Source organism: Varroa jacobsoni, unplaced genomic scaffold (assembly GCF_002532875.2).
Source record: "Varroa jacobsoni isolate VJ856 unplaced genomic scaffold, vjacob_1.0 contig00081, whole genome shotgun sequence".
NCBI lineage: Eukaryota > Metazoa > Arthropoda > Arachnida > Mesostigmata > Varroidae > Varroa > Varroa jacobsoni.
This window is the reverse complement of record NW_019214407.1, coordinates 80,224-102,988: the sequence shown is the minus strand read 5'-3', so window position 1 is coordinate 102,988 and position 22,765 is coordinate 80,224. Positions and strand designations below refer to the sequence as shown.

The 22,765-nt window shown below is 42.1% G+C and overlaps 1 long non-coding RNA gene across 1 annotated transcript; it reads left to right on the top strand.

Moving 5' to 3' along the window:
- Positions 1–520: 520 nt before the first annotated feature.
- Positions 521–20,774, top strand: LOC147752088 (uncharacterized). The gene is made up of 3 exons (XR_015315066.1): positions 521–752; positions 1,650–1,930; positions 20,462–20,774. It is a non-coding gene; the product is annotated as an uncharacterized LOC147752088 (long non-coding RNA).
- Positions 20,775–22,765: the final 1,991 nt, after the last annotated feature.

Sequence of the window (22,765 nt, the reverse complement as noted above, 5' to 3'; positions counted from 1 at the left end):
GTTTCTTTCCTGTTCTACCATTAATATTAAATTTGCCAAACTCCCTTGTTAAAATCGCACCATCTACTGTTGTTATGCCGAAGGCCTTTTTTTTTTTTTACCTAGTATATTCATCAGCAGCCAACCGATATATTTACCTCTAAAATAGTTATTATCAGCTGAGAAAAAGGTTCACATCAGTACCAAATTTTGCCTGTTGGTGCTGTGCAGTTCAAAAATTATTCATATTTTGAAATCTTTATATATAAAATTAAAAGCTCAGGACTATAGGACGCAAAGCCCTTGGCAGAGTGTACCTGCTAAAGAAAAATGGCATTATTTGATCAATCCATTTTGTTTCGTACAGGCCTGACCGTAGCTGGTAGCCAAGTTTACGCTCAACGTTTCAGCTCTTTGATTATTTACTGTACACTAAAAAAAAATCTGTACCAGCCAACTTTCGTCCGATGCTCAAGCGTTTCCATAAGGCTATTCGAAAGAACATAAACTATTTTATCGCGTACATTGCATATAGGAACCACCTTTTTGCTTATACGTCTAACATGATAGGCAGCTTTCAGAGTTTTATGGCCGGCATCATTAGTTAACATTTCGCTGTCAATTTAGCCAGAGTAAAAGCCATAAAAGCAAGCGGACCTCAACAGCAATGCCCTAACAGCAGATTCCATTTGGCTTTACCAAATAAGAATTTCGTGAACGGCGGGAAGGATCACTGCATGGGTGGTCTCTTTTGTTCAATCTCTGCCTAAAAGGTGAGCCCTCTTTTCAATGTACCACAACTTGTCTTGTATTTAATAATAAGAACATATTTGAGGTAGCCAGTTACCACCGGTGTTGGATGTACTGAGATACTCCAGTTTCTTAACACTGAATTAGATTATATATGCCGTAATAGCGCACTGGATAACGTTCTTTTCTGCTAAACTTAAGGAGAGCAAGAAATGAGGCTCGGATCCGGAAAAGCCGTTTGAAGTAATACCTTAGGGGGTTAAATATCAGACGTGAAACAAATTTTATTTAGATTATAGTTACATGCCTCTACCTCCATAAATCATCTAAGAACTGGCTAGGTAGAATCACTGTTTATTAACGTCAGTCAAACGGGATTCCTTGAATGGGTGGCCGCAGTGCTCATTCCTGATATTTGTCGTAGTGACCTAACCAGCTGAATAACCGTGCTGTTACTTATAAATGACACCAGGTTTCTTTGTTTATTGCATACCGTTCCTCATTGCTCACTTCTTTTTTCGCTTCCTAATAGAAGTTCTCTTCAGTTCGGTGAACGCGTGAGCTGACCTAGAGGGAGTACAAGTTACATCCTTACATAGACTGGGCTGTCGTAGACCTGGGGAAAAGGGTCTTTCTTTGGCTGCTATTACTGTCTATTCCGCCAGCTGTGACGTAATGTACCATTTCTTTCTAGTATGATTTTTCTCTGGCTATGCAGTAATAAGCATGTCAAATCAAGCAAGCCTTTTTTCCCAGGTTTTCCGTTTCCGTTTCGGTATCTCTTCTAACAAGAATAACGCTCTAATCCGACCGTACGCGCGTCGTCACTTTAGATACCCCCTTTGGCACGAGTATGGTCAAAAGTCGGGGCCTTACCTTATGCCTTTTCTGTCATTCTCGGTGGCCTTTCCCGTTGCAAGGTTCGTACGAACGCGTATACACATAAAGACTGCTTCACCGTACGTTTTGTATTTCATTGGCCGTCTTTCTTTCACATTGTTGTTGATGTTTCGACAAAACTGTCTCCTGCGCTAAGCGACTTCAACGTCTTACCTTGTACCGTACATTGTTGCGAAACTACAATCGTTTGTGTGATTCGGTACATTTGCCTTGTTCCCGCACATCGTTAGGACGTACACAAGGAGATGGACGAACGACCCTATCCAGCACGACGTTAGTCAGAAAAAGCCACCTCTAACAGGTAAGCGTTTTATGTTGTACGTATGAGTCAGAAGCATGCACAGAAAGGAAAAAAATTAACAGCAAACAAAAAGTAACAAACTGATTCTTTCTTGTTCTCCTTGCAAACTACACGTAGCAACATAGAGAGACTGAGGGCGAAAATCAAGGCATCGAGGATCGAGGTTTTTTTTAGTTCGGCTTGGTTAACAGGTCACACCAGCAGGGTCAGCAGCTGACCTGAAGAGTTGAGCGGCGGCAAACTTTTACGGTGCTGGCTTTTGCTATACTGGGTTACTGCAGGTAGTCACACATGGCTGCGCATTTGTGGGTACTTCTCCCCGTGTAGAAGGGACGAACTCTTCCCAATGCCGAGCTAACGCTGTATGAATAAATCTATAAAGTCAAGTTACACTTGAGGCTGAGGATCGAATGAGGATCAAAAGTCAGCTTGACTCTTTTCTCCTACTTCACTGTTGCTACTATTGTCGTCGTCAATCCAAGAGGAGATCTGCTGCAGCGTAACGTAACTCTGCTGTAGATAGCAGCACTGCCACTATTCAACAAATTTGTCTTTCTTTACTCAATTTGTATATCTAGATTCATGCATTAGACCCTTGGCACTTAATGGAGATGCTTAAAATAATAAGACACGGCTTACCCTAAAACAGAATGGGGAAATCCACAAAACAAAACAGAGACTACGGCAATTCGTTCTCTATAGAGCCGATGGGTTTAACAATATATATAGTAGCCAGATTACACAGGCTATAGGCCATGTTCAATTGTGCGTATAGTGAACTTCTGCCAGAAAAGAGAAAGGACAGACAATATTCCATATTAAAAAAAAGAAAAATAGCTCGGTTCCCGAAATTAATGTCTAACGTCGGGAATCACTGTTTCATTCGGGGAACGACAGCAGCCAAGGCTAACTTGCTTCGAGCTTTGATAAGTTCTATACCCGTTCGTTGAACAGATCGCCTTGCCTAAGCGATCTCCAAACAATACACGCAATAAATTATATAGGCGTTCCCCTGATATATACAGGTGAAAACCGACCGCCGAATTATAGAAAAGTACGCGTTCGAGTGCTCGGATGGCACCGCGTTTTCGAAACAAGAACAATAGCAAAGCTTTCTAAAGGTTAGTTCTGCCAATATGCCAGACGCCTGAGTCTTATCGGCTGTGAGTGTAACGCCACTCGAAGGAAAGTCTGTTGTTGCTGGGTTAACCACATACAGATCCAGAAGACGTGCCGGCCCCGAGTCTTTCACCTTTTCTTTTTTGGTTATGCATTACATTGCGCATTGCGATGGCTATTGTCTATTGTTCCCGAGACGTCGTCCGACGATCGTATTAATCTTTCGTGGCCGGTTCTAGAATGGCCGTTGGGATGGAATGGAACTTCTGCGCCTTCACCGCTACTACTAGTAAGGGGTAGCGCGGATATGCCCGAAACAAAATCAAGACATCCGTACAAGGTCTATTAATTGCCTGATGGTGCTATCAGAATCTCTGATGCGTGAAGCTACTAAATAGCCTATACCATATCGAATCTCTATTTTAAGCAAATCCTATATGAAACTTTAAAATGCAAAGCTTTTTATCTTTAAAAAAGAAAGTAGTGTACAGTCTTGCAAATGATATTATGTGCATATTCTGCCTTAATGGTTACGAGCATAGTTCTTCAAGTCCGGCCTAGCCGTCAACTAAGTTTACCATCCAAAAACAAAATTTACAACCTAAACTTTCCAAAAAATTACAATCTCTGCAAATATGCGTCCAACGTGTGCGACATCACATGTGAGATCAGAGGTAGCGATAAGCCACTATTTCTACTACAAGAGGGTCATTCCTTAGGGCAGACCAGATTAATATACGTAGTGAACGTGTGTATCCAGTGAAGCCCAGTGGCTCTTATGGCCGTAAGGCCTCGGCCCATTATCTTGGAGGTATTTTAAGCCCAGCACCATCCTAGACATGAGGTTCAACCCAACACTAGCGCTGCCGTTTCCTTCTCCCCCAACCTTAATGGGTTGCGTCCGCGTCAGCGAGCGGATCACGTCCAGACTCATGTTCTTGGCTCGTAGAAAGACTTAAAGCCACACGTTCAAGTCTCTCGTAGACTTGAAGGTGTGGCTTCAAGTCCATTAGGCTGCTTGCAGTCGCACGGGGGGCGCGAAGAGGTGCGACGGAAGATTGACGCAATAAAGCCGGAAAATCTGCTAATGGAACCAGCGTTCCCGGACTATGCCCATGTCACGCCTAGGATAGATTTAATTCCATTCTGGGCGTGACATGCGTGGCTGATGTTTGATACTATCAAGATTATTTATTCTGTATAGCAGATTAATTCTCGAATAAAATTAGAGATTGGCAAATGGATGGGTGACGATTTTGTGTTTGATTTTACATGTTAATTGTACACAGGGAAACTATTTGCCCATGCTTTGATGGTAATGACCGACTCGAGGGCAACTAACTACAGAAAACGTTTTTGTTGCTTTCTAAACGTAACGATTACGACAGTGCATAGCCATTTAATCGTGATTGATGTAACGATGGCCCTAGTATTACTGTTTGGCGCCTGAAGCCGCCAGTTGCTATGCGTGCATGCTCCTGTAAAAAGTACACTATTTAAACCAAACGACAAAGGCTGGACAACGTCACCCGCTACGTTAGTCGAAGACGCTCAACCGTTCAGGCTCAGTCTGCCTGAATAGGAACGCCCGATTTTGAACTAGAACTAAACTAACTAGCAAAGAAATATTCGTGAAACATTTATATTGTATATATATATATACATTGGATGCTGATGTTACTTTAGTATAGCAAAACCAATTACGTAGAACAACAGTGGGGCTTTACTACCCAAGGGAAGGACGCATCGGAGATGTGTTAGGTTAGGTAGCATGTGTTCTTTTGGCGCACTGATACGACCTACCGCAGATGCGTTCTTATCTGCGTTTGATTTACTATCCCTTACTGACGGTCCCCGCTTGTATTAGAGTTCAGGTAAAATAGGCAAAGCGACCTTTTTTGGCCGACTTTAGTAGACCACATTGCTAGAAAACCGTTTCTTTTACAACTGCGACACGTTCGGGAAGCGAATAAGGCTTTGAGTAGATGTCCATTGACTAATAGTAGAAAAAGGACAATCACGCTTTAGCATCGGAATAACAAGCCCACGTAGCCATAGGTTTGACAAGTATGAACAAATCATCATGCCAAACAAGTGCTTACTTTAAGTCGTCCTCCCGCCTTGCTAAATTATCCACCGTCTAGTTGAGAGCAAGAATTGCAAACGTCTTATTGCCATCGGGAACAATCTGTCTTGATCTCTGGTACCGCTAAATTCTGATTTAGCTTAATTAGGCTCATTGCGATGCGGCATGTCGATGCAGGCCAACTAAATATGGCAGGCTAACAACCCTCGCTGGATTTGAATAAGCTCGATGCAAGACAGTCACAGCAAAGTGCTTCATCTTTTTTTGGCCAGGATATCCAGATACGGTTATGAATCGGCGTGCGTATTCGTTTTTTCCAGGTAGCTGTCGCAGGAAGTGTCCGTTTTCAATCTTGCATAGATTTATAGTCAGTGAGTCATATACTTCTCGCGACTATCAGAACGCAGAACGACTGGCTAGGTGTTGATATGTTGGCTTCCGTAGCATCGTTGCCGCTCCGTTCCTCGCATACGCGCATGCACACGGCGCACTGGCTGGTCGATACAGCCGCTGAAGGCTGGTAGACCACGCACAGGGTGGCCACATCAATTGACACCAACAAGATAACCATGCTTCTGACTACTGATGAGGGCACTATTACGCATTGGACTGCGGTGCAGCACTCCATCTGAATACCGGCGTAAGGTGGCCGCTATCTCAAATCCCTCAAGTTTTGCTAACCAACATGGCAGAGGAGCGCACATGCTATTTTTTCGATATCTAGTCATGCTGTTCTTACGCTATTGATATGACGGCCCTTATTCCCCAAGCGGTGAGGGAGAGCAGCCCTTGCACATATGTGTATTTTCGGTCTAAATATCTTATTCCTTACGGGAAAAAAACCGCGGTTCAACCTGCTTTTTATAGCAGGGCAAGTAGTGTCGACCTTCGTTTCCCTCTCCCAACTGGCCTGTCTCAAGGTGGCGACCACAATGACGTACTAATTATGAAAGTCCCTGTCATATCTCGGCCACTCTGCGAAAGCTCGCGCAGCTTTTCCGTTTTGTGCGCCCTACCAATTTCTTCTCTCCTTCGATCTAACCCAGATTTGATTCTAAGCTAAAACCTTACGAATACGGTGATATAACAATACCTACTACTATTGGTATATTGAGCACAGCTGCTATAACTGGCGCCTAGGAAAACTTTAGTTCTTAACGAAGCATGCCATGATATTCAAACAGTGATGGCAAAAACTAAGCTTGAGGCGCAAAGTCTTCTTGCGGCAGGTGTATCGACCAAAAACATCGAATACATCGGGCGACAGCGGCGGCGCGTCTGGAACCCTCTGCTTCCTTCCTCTAATTACGCTATCCAAAATTTCATCTCCGCCGTGTATACATAACGGCTGTATATACCCATCGCCTTTCATCTAATTAGCGGAAGGGTTTCCTATTGTGTATTGGACCTTAGATTCATGGACATGGCAGCAACTTCGGCCGAACCTGAACGCTGATTGACGCATGCGTCGATAAAGCACTGTGTACCATACCAAAGCATTGAGTTGCTTCACAAAAAGTTTCCACGTTTACCGTTTAAAAAGCCATAAGGTTTTTGTCTCAAGACCAAATAATACAGATGTTAATAACGCCCGACAGATCGGCGTGTATATAATGTATATATTTTTAATCTTTTTGTAGATGGCTTTTGTTTTGTCATCCTTTGCTTATGTTCAGAGCTGTACAGAATACACGTCCTCGTAGTACTATTAACGTAAATATAATAACTATGCTAAAAGCGCGCAATAATGAAAGATGCAAAAAAAAAGAATCAAATACATGGACCTGACGCACATATCGATACGAATGTATATCGCCAGGCTTATTCCAAGTTGGCCGGCAATCAATCTTCTCTGACTTTGTCTTTAAATGTTATTATTTTTAAAATGGAATCAGAAAAAAAAAAAAACGAGCGATCTCATTTTATTATATAAGAGACCTGTTTATACGCATAGACGGATATTAGCGTTTACATGTGGGCAAAGAGTATTCGAGAACGGAACGACCGGTCGGAGAGGAGAGCTGCACAATCCCCATAAGTCGAAGGTAGCTGAAATATCATCAAGGTAGAAGGCATTGGTGTATCAGCTATCACATACTATTGTGGATATCTGAAGCAACTATATAATACAGCCACTGTTTTTGAAATTCGTTTTACAATACATTATAAAGAAATAACAATCTTTGCTGCCAATTTAATTTTTTGCTTCGTCTGCCTTGACTTTCTGCTAGCATTGTGTTTATTGTGAATAAGGCATATCCTGAGCTCAGACATTTTTCATCAATTCAGGCTCGAGCTATTCCTGCCCGAGGATACACACAAAAAAAGCTTTTCCTCTCGCCATAAATCACACTTTCTAACAGTTCCCGCATCCCGCCGCCATTGCATCGAACTAGGCGCGTAATCAGAGGTTCGGTATTTGCCTGTTCTTTGACACAGCTGCTCGGTCGCTCAGATCTTCTTGATTCCCTTTTCTAATTTCACTCACCGCCTGAAAAAACTGATCGGATCTGACCTCACCAATCACCGGAAGGTTCTATAAGCGTACGTGTCCATCGTACAAACTAGACGTACATGGTACCTACTTTCTGTTATGATTTGCCTTATTCTTCTTTTTAAAAATACCAAATACAACTAACTAACTAACCCCGATTTATGTGCAAATCAATGATTCTTCTAGGCTGCTCGTCTGCTACTATTCTATGCATTCGGAAGCTATTTGCTGTTTTCTTTTTTCATCAGTTGCTCTTGTTAATAAATCAGGACGAGCCTAAAATTGGTGATTTGCTAGCAATTTCTCCAATATCCTACACGTATCTAGACAGTTTTCTTTTTAACTTCAAGTACACGTAGCAACTACAAAAATCGAATTGTGTCAACATGATCTGACCAAACTTTTAAGTTATTTTTTTTTTTAAGTTTACCTTTTCGTCATCGTTTATGCATCATTAGCTTTCATGGCGATTTTTCTCTCCGTTCACACAGACTCGATAGTTGTTCGTGGTAGCAGCTGCGACGTATTCTCAACCAACAAGATACCAACCAATCCTCTCCGTATCAACACAGACACATTAAAAGGTACTAAAAGTAGGCCGCTGTAGTCGGAACTGCGTGATGAAGCGTTAGCGCTGGAAAAAAGAATCCAGCGAACCTCGCTTCCCGCCCACGCTCTGTGTCTCTAGACGCTTGCGCAGCCTTTCGTCAACCCTTGTAGATATGCCGGTATGTTAATAAACAGGGGAAAAACAGAAAAGACGATGTAGGATAAAAGATATAAATATGGATACGGGAAAAAGACGGCACGCGATAATTACGCCATCGAAAAACCGTTAGTGGAATGTTCGGTGGCAGTTGAACACGCGGTGGTAGTTGTCAGTATGGAAAATGCCATTGATTTCTCTCTGTTTCCATTTCTGTCGAGTGGGCCCTCTCGACTGACAGCCAGCCAGACAGATAGACAGACAGGCAGGCAGGCAGGCAGGCAGGCAGACGGACAGACAGAGAGGCCGTGTGATAAGAAATAGGTTCACGCAACATACGAGAGGATTTCACGAAAAACCGCGCACTGTCGAGCTGCCCAGTTGAAGAACGAAAATAGGACAAAGAAACAGAGAATGATAGCGTATCGACCACATTGTATTCCTATTCAACGGTGAATAGCTATACGGTTATTGTACCAAAATGATGACTGCAAATATTGATTCTACGAATTTTTAATAATCGTATTTTTAACATTTCGAGGGTCACTATAGACTGAAATTGAAATACCTATACTTTGCATTTTTCCTTATAGAATCGTCACTAATGTCAGCAAAAAATATTTTTTTGATTTCACACACCGCCAAAAATGATCAATTCTCAGCAAGTGATATACCCTTATGAAGGAAAAACTTCATCTTACTGGTTTCAGTAAATATACCCGATTCGAATGTTACAACAAATTATATATTCCTTATGATGATTTAGTCGAGTTTTAATTTTGACAGAGAAATCATTGATCATATCAGTTAGATGTCTCCTAGACACGATACGAACAATACAATTCCGCCTTTACTTCCGGCCTGACCGTTTCAGCATGTGTGTCTCTCGTGTGTCTTACGTGCGTGATTTGGACAATTTGTATTGTACGCTTGTCGCAGACCTCTTACCATTGTACGCGTATGCGTGTGTAAACGTGCAATAAATTTGTTTAATTTAAATAGTGTACAGTTGATGGAGTCGCTAGTTTTTTTCAACTGCACAATTGAGAACATGCTCAAGCTGCGAGGTTTCTCCACGATGCCACTTCACTGACTACGACTTGTTTTACATGGTTTAAAGGAAGCCACGCTATACTATTTCGACGAAACATCCTATAAGAACGGTCCTAGTCAATCCGGAAATGAATTAGTACATAAACAGCTTCTAATCGACGCCGCACCATCAGCCAACGAAGCCAGCAACTTTTGTCAAACACAGCCCAAATACGAAGCAGCTTCAAATGGCCGCTTACGCCTATTGTACCTTCGATTAGTGGTCGGTAAGCCAGTATTAGCGGCAATCAGACGGCAACCTTACTCAGCGGTTGAAATATTCTTTGGCCTTAGCTATATCTGGTGCCTTTAGACACCGTCGTATGTATCTCCTGCCAGACACGAAGCCAAGATAATAATGACAACCCACAAATACTTATATATATATATATATATATGTATATACGTGTTTATATTATAGAGCGTGAGGAGAAACATGCAGTTACACAAACTCTGTCGCTTGCTCTTTCTCATCACAGGGATACAACGCTATCCGTAGTATGCACACGGCGCGGTCGCGAGTAGGCCTGCAGCCGCTACGTCGCGTAAAATCGATTCCAGTGACTCAAAAGGACGACGTACGTAGAACAAGAAGGCGACTCCGCCAGCTTCCGTTGGTCACGTACACAGGGTACGCCGAATAGGCGAACGGGTTTTTCATAGGGCGAATAAAGGGAACTGGTTTGCCGCCTGGTCTCGATTCATTTCAACCGTTGCTGCTCCTGAAGCCGGCGCCACCGCTGGCTCCAAACAATAGGCTCGAGTATGATTGACCCTTGTGGGCCAACTTCCGTATTGTAGCTCCATGTCTTGGCAGAATAAAGCAACCCAGCGGCGTCCTGCTTCCAATCTTTTAGACTTATACTCACCTTTTGGCGGCTCGTTGCGCAGCAAGCCAACGATTCATCCCTGCCTTTGCCTATCCTGTATTACGGTACACGGCTGTACAACAATAGTAAGAATACCAGGACAAGTCCTCTATTTGCATTTGTCCCAGGACGTTTTAAAAGGTAGCACCCTTTTTAAATAACCCCATTAAGCGAACGGGCGAGTAATTAGCTTAACTATTTATACCATAATCGTATTGTCATGAACCTTCGTTAGGACTTGTTTGTCAAAACTTGAACACGGTATTTACATTGGACATTTTAAAATAAAACAAGCGAAGCATATATATTCCCAGTTTTTTCTTATTTCAATTTTTCTGTTGGCTAATATGCGGCTGATGATGAACTGTACCAAAACATATACGACTAGGCATTGGCATTGAGTTCCTATCTCCAGCCCGACAGATTAGCTTAAAAAATGTACAACAATAAGTTTTATAGTGCTAACTAATGACGCGCTGCATCGCTCTATTATACTGTTGCTGTATTAAAAGATGCAACAATATTTGCTTTTTTTTTTTTTTCTAAATCGACCGGCACACTCCCAGCCCCAGTTCTAAATAGATTGACGATGAGTTCCTTACACAGATCACTCTTAACAAGAAGACCGCTCATATGGCATATACCCGTATTCGTAGGGTTTAAACAATCTGAAAACTCGCAAGATGTATAGATTTCAATGAAGTAACAGGGTGATGGTCGGAGTGATATCTATGTGCTAGAGCAGAACATCACGTAGCCATTAAGTCTATGGTAATAACACATGTAGTGCGGACTTCTCATACGTTTTCTCTCCACGGCGATAGCTGACCCACTTCCTCTTTGAAACAATAGACAATTACAGAACAGACATATCATCAAAAGGTACCTGGTACTTTCAAAGTCAACAGATTGAAGCTTTGTTAGTATTTACGTCAATAATGCATACAGACTCAGTGTCTAACTGTATGAAGTAGGCGTGAATAAATCAGAGTTTTGAAGTTACTAGCGTTACTCGCGCCACGCCGTACCACTATAGCAGCGATCCTCATCAGCGAGGACGACCAGAACTCATTTCCACATTCATCGTGCGCATTAGAGCATCTTGCTTTCCATCTTAAATTACTTTTGGAAGTTCCATAAGTTATTCGCACGGGTTTCTTATTGGCTATACCTTGTTTTGATCTGAAACGTCACCTTTCATTACAGCAAGATAAACATAGTCCTTCTTCTCAGACCCTCAATATCAACTTGTATCTACTTTTGTGCAAACAAGGTATGCACGACTTTGTTTATTTCTCGTGCACCCAACTCCTTTGTAATTCATTATAGCCTACGTTCTATTTTTTTTCACAGTATCTAGTCTTATTGTACGCCCCGTAGCATCCGGGATTATTCGAAAGAATAAACTAGTATAATATAACTAACAACTATCTGACATCAGCCCTTGGCACCTTACTAGGGCATTCCAGCTTAACTAACAGGCTCAGACAGGCTTTTTGTAGCCATGGAACGTCAAAAAGACGCCCAAAGAGGAGGACTAATCCGGTCTCGGAGTAGTAGAATAGAGCTGGCTTCTTTAGTACGCAAAAAATGCCACAATCCCTTTCATTCACTCGTTCAGGAAATGAAAATGAAGTGTGTATGTGTACGTACGTTCGTACACTTCAACGATGAGAACCTCCTGACCAATGACGATTACAGCCTGTGTATTACAGTAACAAAAGACGACGCTATAGACGAGCTAAACGCGTCGTGTTTACGACGCTCGCCCAACCTTAACTTGAGCATTTTGCAGGAGAATCTATTGCTGATGATGAATGACGACGTACTGTTTGCCATAATAATAAACTTTCAGCCGAAGTTCAGTACAGACCGCCATAGAGCATGGAATATATCTTTCAAAGGTTAAAGGACACTTAATAACGTTTCTTTACTTAGTGAATTTATGCTCAGTCAAATGGTTCCAATCCGATATTCAGTTTTGCTTTCCTGACGCCCCGCATATTCGCATTAATATGACCTCTTTCAACCGACCTTACACTCAATGACTTAGATATAAATGAAAACAAATCTACAAAGATAGGAACGAAGGTTAGGCTTTCTTTATCAATGTTACACACGAGTAGATCTAGCCTGTACACGCTCAAAGATTCTATGAGTAGTTCTGAAGGAGGCTGTTAAGCTACAGAACATTACGTGCACTCTGGTAAAATAAAATCCCATGGTAGTTATTACGAAAATCGGATTTTTGAAAGATCAAGCAAAGAAATAAGTCCACGTAGTACACCGATTATTAATATACAAAGTAATCCCCATTGATTTTTAGAAAAAAAACTTTAGTGGGTTCAAATCTGGGCTGTTATGCGGCTATATGTACTTGTTTCCAAACATGCTTCGGTTTTCATGCAGTAACCGTCTAGTTTGAGTCCGAGCACGATTTAGTAAGAGGACGTATAATTCTACATCAGACGCTTCATCGATCCTTTGTGACATAGTGATTTGTAAAATACGTCGGTAAGCTTCTTTCTCCTGTCCGAGGGAAGTATGGTTGCACGATATCCCGTTCAATGGGCTGTGTATTTATTTTGGGCAAAATATGAACGTTAGCCGAACAGTTGCGCTTACCCGTAATAGGCACACACTCTACATCATAAACAGGCCAGTAATCGTTTCTATCTATGGTTTTCGGATCGATGGTAAACATTTTCCTATCTCAAAAAAATCGTAAATGATTTGTTGCTTTATCATTAAGGGAACCTAGAAGCAAGCGATTTAAAATGAACTTTGAAATTTTAACGTCGCTAGGGAGCATTTGTCTGAGTTCTAGGACAAGTGATACTTACTTAACGCTTCGCAGAAAATCCAAGGCCTGATAGCAGTGAAATCTGCTATCTTATCAAATCGAAAAAAAAAAATACTTTAGAAATGCAGGTGTCGATTCCCTCTAGAGTGTGAACCGTCCATTACCCGCCATACGCTGTCGATTTCGAAGTAAGCAAAAAAAGCTCAGTACTTCGTTCGTGTTTCGTTCAAACCACGATGATGAAGCATCGTCTATCGCCTTGGCTATAGGTTTACCGATGCCGTACTTCGAATGAGCTTTTATATAGTAGTACCGTTAAAAGCAGTGATGAAACAGCGAACAGTCCGTCACGGGTCACTTTCTCGATGCACCTTGCACATATATATGTGTATTGTAACGTGACAATTGTTTACGGCGGAGCCAAACTGATTTTGTCCGACTTTTTGCCACGTTCTAAATACTCAAAAACCGTTTGCTTTACTATCCAAGTGTTTAGATCAATCCCAGCCCGTTTCAGTATATATATATATATATCCTGTGACATTGGGACGGTACTGCTGCGGTCAAAATTGTAAAAAATCTCGATATCACTGTAGCACCCATTTTGGGTTTCAACGCCCACATTACAAGATGATCGTGATTTTAATATGTTATTCTTTCAGTGCTCCGTCATGGGAATTTGAACGAAGATAAGCGGCTGCTTCGAGGGCGACAAACCGAAGTAACAAATTTCTTCGGTTAAATAAAGATGCGGCTTCAGAAAAATTTGAATCATATTCCACAACGTCTTAATGGAAAATCTACGATAAAAAAAATAGTGCGTTTCTGAGATTGGTCGGTGCCGTCTAAAAGACTATCTCTTATGGCCCCTCTGTATCGATTAGGTCATTAGTAAAAAAATCCCACGTGTGATTACCAGATCACCGATCATTCACATAAGCCTCTGTTACACGTCATGATAAGTCAGACAAATACACTTCGAGTATAGCAAACCCAAGAGATTTGGCCAATGTCGTTTGCTCGTCAGTCGTCTGATAGACGCAACAACAGGTCATTGAAGTCCCTGCGACGAAAAAATGTTTATTGTCGATACAAAAATTCACAAAAAAAAAGCAAATTGCTGACGTTCTAATTACGGCGTCTCATGGTGGAGACGTCATTTCGATCGATGGAGACTTCGATCAGAAGGGCTCACGTGTCCGCAGATGATCTCATCTGCGTGTTTCAAAAACCGTCGCGTTACGGTAAACAGCCAATAGAGGCGCCTAAAGTAAAGTCTTATGTTTTTTAGCAACGTGGTTCGCTGGTACCTAACAGCCGGTTAGTGAAGAAGATGAACATAACCGGTAATAAGTACATGCAGCCGTTGTGCAGTTGGGCTTTGGACCTGTTGGATTACATGCATGCAGCGTAATCAAGCGAGAGTCCAAGTTTTGGCATGACAACGTAGGTTTTCGCTATCAGAAAGGCGTTCGCAGATCTGCAAATTTATAGGTACATCTGTAATCCATATTCAACACACAGACAGGATTTAACGACGGCCATACGGCACACGTTTAATAAATACATCGTGTAACGCCCAGGAATAAATCTCTAGCGATACAATAGAATTTCTCCAGTTACAATACATATAAACCATTATTTGGAGTTGTAACGTGGGTTATTTCCCAAGACCATTGGAAGAAATATAAATTACAAGACCCTATCGGAATATAGAGAAGAAAGGATTTCGACCTATATATGTAAAATCTAGATGGAACATACAAATGATCTGGGCACGCCGAACGGAGAAGCATCTATTTCATCGAATCTTTTAAGTTAGATGACTGTATCGAAAGATGCTACTTCCTTACAAAGTATCAGAGATGGGTAACAGAGGCTTCAGCTACACTTAATTGACGATTGCTTAGCTTTCCTTACTACTTACTCGCGAAAAAAAAACCAACTGAAGTTCTACTTGAATTAGAAGAGGCACTGGAACATTGGCTAGGTATGCCTTATGAATGAAATTGAATTTGCCAAATGTTTCGTCTTTTCGAAATCATATAGTTATCACACACAGCCTCCTTCGATCAGCCTGAGTACTTGCTTTATATAGCAGGCAATTTGTCGGGTTATCTTTCAACTTTATCTTCAACACGCTAACATGTTATCAGAGAGTATGACGACTAAAGATGCGCACGCTACCTCTTTGAACGATAGGGTTAGGTGCAGGGCTGATAAAGCCATCGTACATATCGTTCGTTATAGAATAGAGCAAAAAAAAAAAAAGAAGAATTCCTTTGGAAATTTGAGTGTTCTACAAGTTGGTGGCATAGCCAACACACTGAGTAAACGAAAATAAGTCTATATTGAACGCAGAGCAAAAATTCAGATTACGTTTTGTCCGACAAAACGCTCCTCACATTTGTTCAAAGTGAAGAGCGCCCAGCGATCTGACGATTTTAGTTGTAAAGACGGTATATATTTGAAGAACTTCCTATTCAGCCATTTATACGTGCATGCTGATCGTATGCTGTTTCCGCACGTTAATAAAAGGTCCTCTTTGACACCTCTTCTAAAATTCGTTTACACAATTAATATTCTAGTTCAGAGCCAGATGTGTGTATTCTTATTCACAACAACTTCGTTTAGACAAATCGATAGGTACGTTGCAAATACAGAGGTTATATCTATTTGTGATTTCTCTTTTCACCTGGCTTTACCGCAGATCGATACAGGCTTCCTGCGCTGACGACCAACCCAGCTCAGGTCGCTCGCTCAGTTCAAAGGCCTTCGATAGGAAGGGTGTCGAATAAGTTTTCCACTGAGAAGCAGGGATCAGCACACGGAGCTTTTTCGGAATCTTCCCCAGGGAATACACAACGCTTCTGGCAGAAAAAGATGATTAGATCGAACTTGTTTTTTTATTGAAGATCAGCGATCTCAGCCAGCAGGAGCTACCCGACATCTAAAGACAGTGTCGGCGTCCGTTCGGTAGTTCTCTAACGCACTTGTTTCACCTGAACTGCAGTAGAAACCGCGATAGCAACGACTATGTTCACAATACTTTCAGTGTCATCGAAACTAGAGCAGGCGCCGTCCGGCAACCACGGCCAACTGCGAGCGTTACCAGGCTTGCTGGTACTGTGTAACGCTCGCAGAAAAGCTAAACCACATTAGAGCGGCTTTGTGACTCTTTAGGAAGTAGTGCGGTCGGGTTAGTTCGAAGGGGCAGGAATATGATGACGGCAAGATACGTGATATATCTGTGTGCTGGTAGCTACGTCACTGTTCGGACAACAGCGAAGGCGATGGACCTGTAGTAGCTTGTCGCAGTGTGGACGCGGCGCCAGCGGCAGTAACAGCAGTGCTAACGATAATTTTTCTGTCGACCCGCTTCCTCCACTCGTAACCCTTTTGTGTTCTCTGAGCTTCTTCTTCCTTCATCTTTTTTGCTCACGCGCATTTTTTTTTCAGGTTCAGAGGAAATTTCGAAGAAAATGTGCCTGGTTAGTCCTAATAGTCGCTGCCGGAGGAATCGCGGCATCGCAATAACAGAGGCAGCAGCCAGCATTTCTCTGGCAAAAGCTGCGACGCGTCTATACCTAGTAAATCCTCCTATAATGTCCGCCTGTTACATTTGAACTATCCTACGCCAACTTGGCCACGTCGTCAGTACAGCTGTACGCTCTTTTTTATTAGCTACATAAGTGCACTTCGACGTTGGACATAAATTTTCCTACAGGAGGCATTAGTTTGGCGTACGTCTCTATCTTTCGGATCCTGCAAGGGTATTGGCGGCGGCGGTTGTGAGATCTTAATATCTTAGTAGGCACCATCGGATATCTGGAAGGTCAAAAGTTTTTTCTTCATATCGGCAGTAACTAGCAGAAACGGCCAAGTCATTGCGACCGGCGGCTTTCGACAATGGAACCAACCACTACTCTAGCAACTAGCCTTTTCTTTTCCAAATATCTGCACGTGGAATTATCACAGTGTCATCAAATAAATTCCCCTCAGTGGCCATTTGATGCGTCCCAACCAGTTGCCAGCTCTAGGCCAGAGGAAATTCTGTTTATGTTGGCCATACCTTAGTCTTTTTGTCCTTCCCAAGGAGGTCATCGTTCCTGCTGTTATCCACGTCAAGCTGGACTTTTCAAAAAGAACTTCTATTGTGAAGATAAATAAAAAGAATTTAGCCCTTTTGCAAGCTTCAAAGTATTGCTCTGATGTTTGATAGCTAAAGCTATCACTGACAGTATAAAGGTTGGAGCAGCTGAAAGTAAGCTGTATCTGTTGTCACGACCTCTCATTTGTAAGTTCAGGTAAAACGGAGACATAGGGTAGGAGAAGCATTATATGACCGTATTTCTACTAGTTGACTAAAGTAGAATATTTTAGGCAAACACAGTGGCTGTATAGCAAGACATAGTCGGTATGATAATGGCTTCCTAGGCACTTTAAGGCTATCAATTGCATCCTTAAACAATCTTGGCCTGCCCTATCGAACACAACGACTTGGGTAAACTGTTCTATTCGTAAATACAAGATTCCCGTGAAGCTCCGAAAACGGAAGAGTCGTTTTCCGGTAAAGTCAGAGAGAGCCGCCATACCACCAGAATTGTGAAGTATTTGAATTTAAGATGGACGTTATGTTATTAACAAAGTAGCAGGGAGAAAGGCAGTAAGCGAGCCCCCAAGATTTCGCTGAGTCCGTTATTCTGAGGGTGTATATTTTTACCAGCACCACAATAAGCAGTACTAGATTCATTCAACGAAGAAAATTCTATCTTGCCACCCTAGCCTAGTGTCATTGGCTATGACACTAGGTTCTTCGCCGGTAAGTGTAACGCCACAAAATGTACTGCGTTTATTTTTGGTTGTCGTTACTTTTTTTTTTTGGTAGTTTTTGGTAGGCACTAGACTAAGTTAAGATCAACAGACGGAAGAAGTAATGGTATCAGGAAGAGGACGGAAATCTGCTAAACGACGAGGCAAGAAGAGATCATGGTAGTGGTTACATTTATCATCGAGCTGACTGCGAGGCTCGCTTGAACTTCGGCGTTACTCAAATAAAAAATGTAATCATATAGCCCTATGTTATATAAATCGAATAATAATCCCCACAGGTGCCGTAGGCATGCGCAAATCTGAAACATTGTACAAAAATAGAAAGGCTTCAAAGATCAACAGATAGCTAGTAGATACAAAAGCCTGTTAGTCCTGTCTGATTAAATTTGGATAGCATTCTATAAGACATAGCCTAAGTGCGAATAGTGCTATCATTGCATATAAGTTCTAAAAACTATGACAGAAAAATATAAGGACAGCAACTGAAGCAAGTTTATTAAGAACACATAGTTTAAGTAATGTTAAAGTTGAGAGGTTATCGATTAGCGTTGTCGGCCTCCGCCGCTGATTATATTTTATGCCTGTGCAATTGTGAGTGAACTTCTGCGTACGCTAGATGGTTTCACATCGTTTTAAGTTGTTAAATTTCACTTGGTACTCAACTTTTTGTAGCAGAAGCTAAAAGATATTGCTACGCAAGCATGCAAAAGGCTCGATTTCTAATTCCTATGCTGAGCCAACTACATCAAAGGTGAACTTTTACATAACTGGAATGGTGGCAAGGTGTCTTTGCCGGGTGAAAGATCCGGAACTATTTGGTTTTTTGTCACATATAGCATGACAAATCTTTCACGTCTGGACCGGATTCTGATTTCAGTCGAGTCTGACGCATTAGTGGTTGTATGCTATGACTGAGATACTTAAGGGCAAATCAAAATATCTACAGAGTTGTTGCTACTGAACCCCCAATACGCTGCTCGATGGCTACCTTATTTCAGAGGTTTGGTACATCGCCAACTATCGCGGATTGAGTGCCATTTAAATTTAACTGTATGGTACGCGTGAGATGTGGTGTACTATGCTGAGGCCTCACTTTATTGAGAAGTACCCATTGGATTCGTCGGTTCTTCTTATCAGTGAGTGCCGGTCATGGGGATCGTAGATGCTTATGACGGTTTCTGTTCCGTCTCAACTCTCAGGTCTTCCCCGGTCTTTCTTAGTGCGAGCTACTGCTTACCATGCAGAGCACACACTCCTGCGTAGACTAACTCGTGCAATCTCAGGTAGAGCAGTCGGCGGTATAGTTATTAGTCGTTCGCCTTACAAAAGCCTTTCACACCAGCGGTCTAGACGGTGCGCGGTCTCTTCCGCCCACTTGCTTACGGCAGGGATTGACTTGGATCTACTTTCCTATTGGCAAAACCGCCGCCAATGCCGTGAGGTCTCCAGTGTCTGCGACAATATGGCAAAGGTTCCGCTGAGTCCGCCACCTACCGGTCGGGTCGGCCAGACCTTTAATTCTGATTTGCACTTACAGCGATGTATACGTGCATATACACAGCAGCGTGTGCCGGATGTTGGACGGATAGCGCACTTAATCTTAATACTACGGTCAAGAAAACAATGAATATAGAAAATGGATTCTACTACCGCCATTCAGTCACAAACTTATTCAGGCACGTTACGTTTCGAAACGCCATCTGAATTTGGCCGGCGCGCAGCGCTTAAAAAGTGGCTATGTAAATATAAAAGTAGGTCGCTACCTGCAGCAGTCAGGTGTTATCTGAAGTCATTTCGTTGAGTAGCAGCAGTAACAGAGAGAAAATACCTGCCACGCACGCGGACTTGCTAATATAGAAAATGTGGAGATTTCTTCGCCTGCAACGGCGGGAAAAGGTTTGCACAGTAGACATAGCTAGCAGTTTGCGTTTCGGTAACAGGATAGAAAAGACAGGAGAGTAGAAGCCTCTTGAAAAAGAACAAAACGGGATTAGAAGACAAGAGATTGAGCCAGGGTATGATATAGGACAGGCATGTGCAGGTGTTGCGAGGGGCAGGCAAGATGGATAAAGTGCAAAACCTAAATGGAGACGATTAGACGGGTTAGATGAGGCATATATATCAATAACACATTATTTATATATGTTTGTTATTTATTGTCCTATCGAAAAGGCAAAAGAATATAAACCTAATCGGCCACTATGGCAAACGAATGGTGCTTACAGAGTGTAGTAGATAAGCGATAAACAGAGCTGGTGAAAAATAAGTGGCTTTCTTAGGTATCGCTTGTTATCGCACATGTTATCGCTTGTCATGCGTGTGTCAAAGTGTTCGACGTGTCTGGCTAGTAACCTCTACAAACTTATCAACATACATCGTCACTGAACAGTTAGTGTGGGATGTCTAAGTAAATATGGAAAACAGATAAAAGTGTTTCCATCTCAATAGTTAAGTTTCTGCGTTCGTTTTGAGCTGATGTATCGCTAGTGATCCTTCCTCAGTTGGAATAATCTGTGATTCTTCTTACAGGCTGCTTTTGTTCTGCGCCTTCTGGAATTTCTACAGTCTACTTTCTTTTACTACAAACAGCGCGCAGCAGTATGGGGCCGAAAATAATACCGTATCCAGTTAACATCAATCGATCAATTAGGCTTTCGCCTAATAGCCGTACCACAACCCCTTGCCTTCCTTCGTACCCATAACGGTTAATACTCGTGCACACTTAAGTGTTGTACTTTCTACGTCTAATGCTTTTGTAATTCTATTAGCGTACTTCTCTTCGACAAGCTGGGGTTCAATATGATCTTGTTCGAAGCCAACAAACCTGCTTGTCGGAAACCTGCCTGTTCTTTGTGGGTTGGGCATGACTGAGAAGGATCTATTCATACTGCCAGATGTTCAGGAAATAAACAGTGGATAGTAGTGTTTAATTAAATCTCGCTGCTTATCTTCTCCCCTCAACCCCAAATAGTCTCTGTTGCCTTTGACATCTTTTTCGACAACAGTGTTTACCTCACTATTATCAACGTACGGTTAGTTCGCCTTCGACGGTGCTGCCAGGCCCCACCTACTCCCACCCCGCCCCCATGACCTACTCATCTACTAACGAGGGTTAGACACTGAAAAAGCCGGGTCTATGTTAGGAATCTCTGGTAACGGTTTTACATAACTTATTTTTGCAAGTTATTAGGTGATCCGATTGAGTTTCGATCATTTTTGATAGATTATTAGAAAAAATTAAGATCGTATATTACATTAGGACAGATGTGTAAACTCTCCAGAGACCAGTACCAGTTGCGCAAACCACTAGGAGCAACAATGTTCCTATCAGTCGCTGTGTCAGCAGTAACCATTGTCGCTATTTCACATTGACACCAAGGTGACTTTGAAACTTTCAACGGCACTTTTCTTCCATTACTGTCTAGTATGGTATTACGCCGTCAATTACGCTGGTCCCAGCCTAGAACAACACTCAGGGCCCAGACACCAAAAACTCAGTTAGCTTTTTTTGACAGTGATAAAATAAAGGCGGCATAAGGGAGAATAAGTAGCTTATTGACGGCTTTTCGAACCGCAACTGGGCGTGTACACGTCTTTCGTTGGTTTTAGTGCACAGCTTTCAATAGTAGTTCGCGGTTGATCTAGTGCGGCAGCTGTATCTGTATTTGCTTTACTATGAAGGTAGATTAGGCTTCCCTAAATTGCTCAGTTTCCGAAATCAACTTTACCGCGTCAGGCAGCGTTTGTTTCCTGTCAGGAAATACATATTCCAGTTTTAACCTCGCTGCTTCTCATGCATCTTCGAGTCATAGGTATTTAGGTAATGGCAAATAATTATAAACCTGTTTTAGATAGAAGAGTTTCATATGTGAATTTTGTCATGCGGTTGTTTCTACTTACACGTAACTGAAATTGTACGAGGAAAGACAGGGTGTTACTCCTACAGGAACATCAAGTTATGAGCTCATACAAACTTGCAGTTTGTGAGAATACACAAGTCAGATCTTTTCCTCCATGATAGTAAACCTAAAGTGGCCTTCATTGCTAGGATAGACGAGGTATTGATATGTATGGCAGCCAAAACAGACAGAAAACAGGCAGATGATTGCCTGAGTCGTAATATGTATGCATAGGGTGGCCATATGTCTCTCTCCGATTTCTTTCCTTCCCCCGGATGTTAATAAGAAAGTAAGAACTAATAGACTATTGAGTGAAAAATACAGCAGTCTTTGCTATTTGCGATGATGGAACGCTATAACTTCGAAAAGAGTTTGTTTTTCGTGAAAACTCACCATACGAGCGGAGAGTCTATTACAATGGCTCTCCAATTATCACGTAGAAGATGGACGTCACTTCTTGTTGCTGAAAGTAACACTGAAGGGACTGATCAATAAACTTCAAAAGGCAGGTTTACAGATCAGACAGACCGTCAGACAAGTCATACTAACGCTGCAATACTGAATAATGCGCATGCTGCTCTCACGACCTCGATACGGCTATCCAATGCATGTTGAAGCACGAGTTACATCTCCATCCGTACAAAGGACAGTTGACGAAACCGTTACAAGCTGATCACATGCGATCTCTTCGATTACATCATCTTTTCTTTCGAAGTTTATTTTTTGCTGTATGGTTATTAGAATAAACAAAAATCGTCGCATTGGAACACCATTACTGACTGTATGGTGCAGATCGTGGAGCAAAGGTGTCACAGGGCCCTCTTTCTTTGTGTATAACGATAGGACTACCATAATCGCTAGCTCTATTGTGACCTGTTGTGGACAACCTGCAGTTTTAACTAGATGGGGCATTTTCCCACAACGCGGGAGGAAC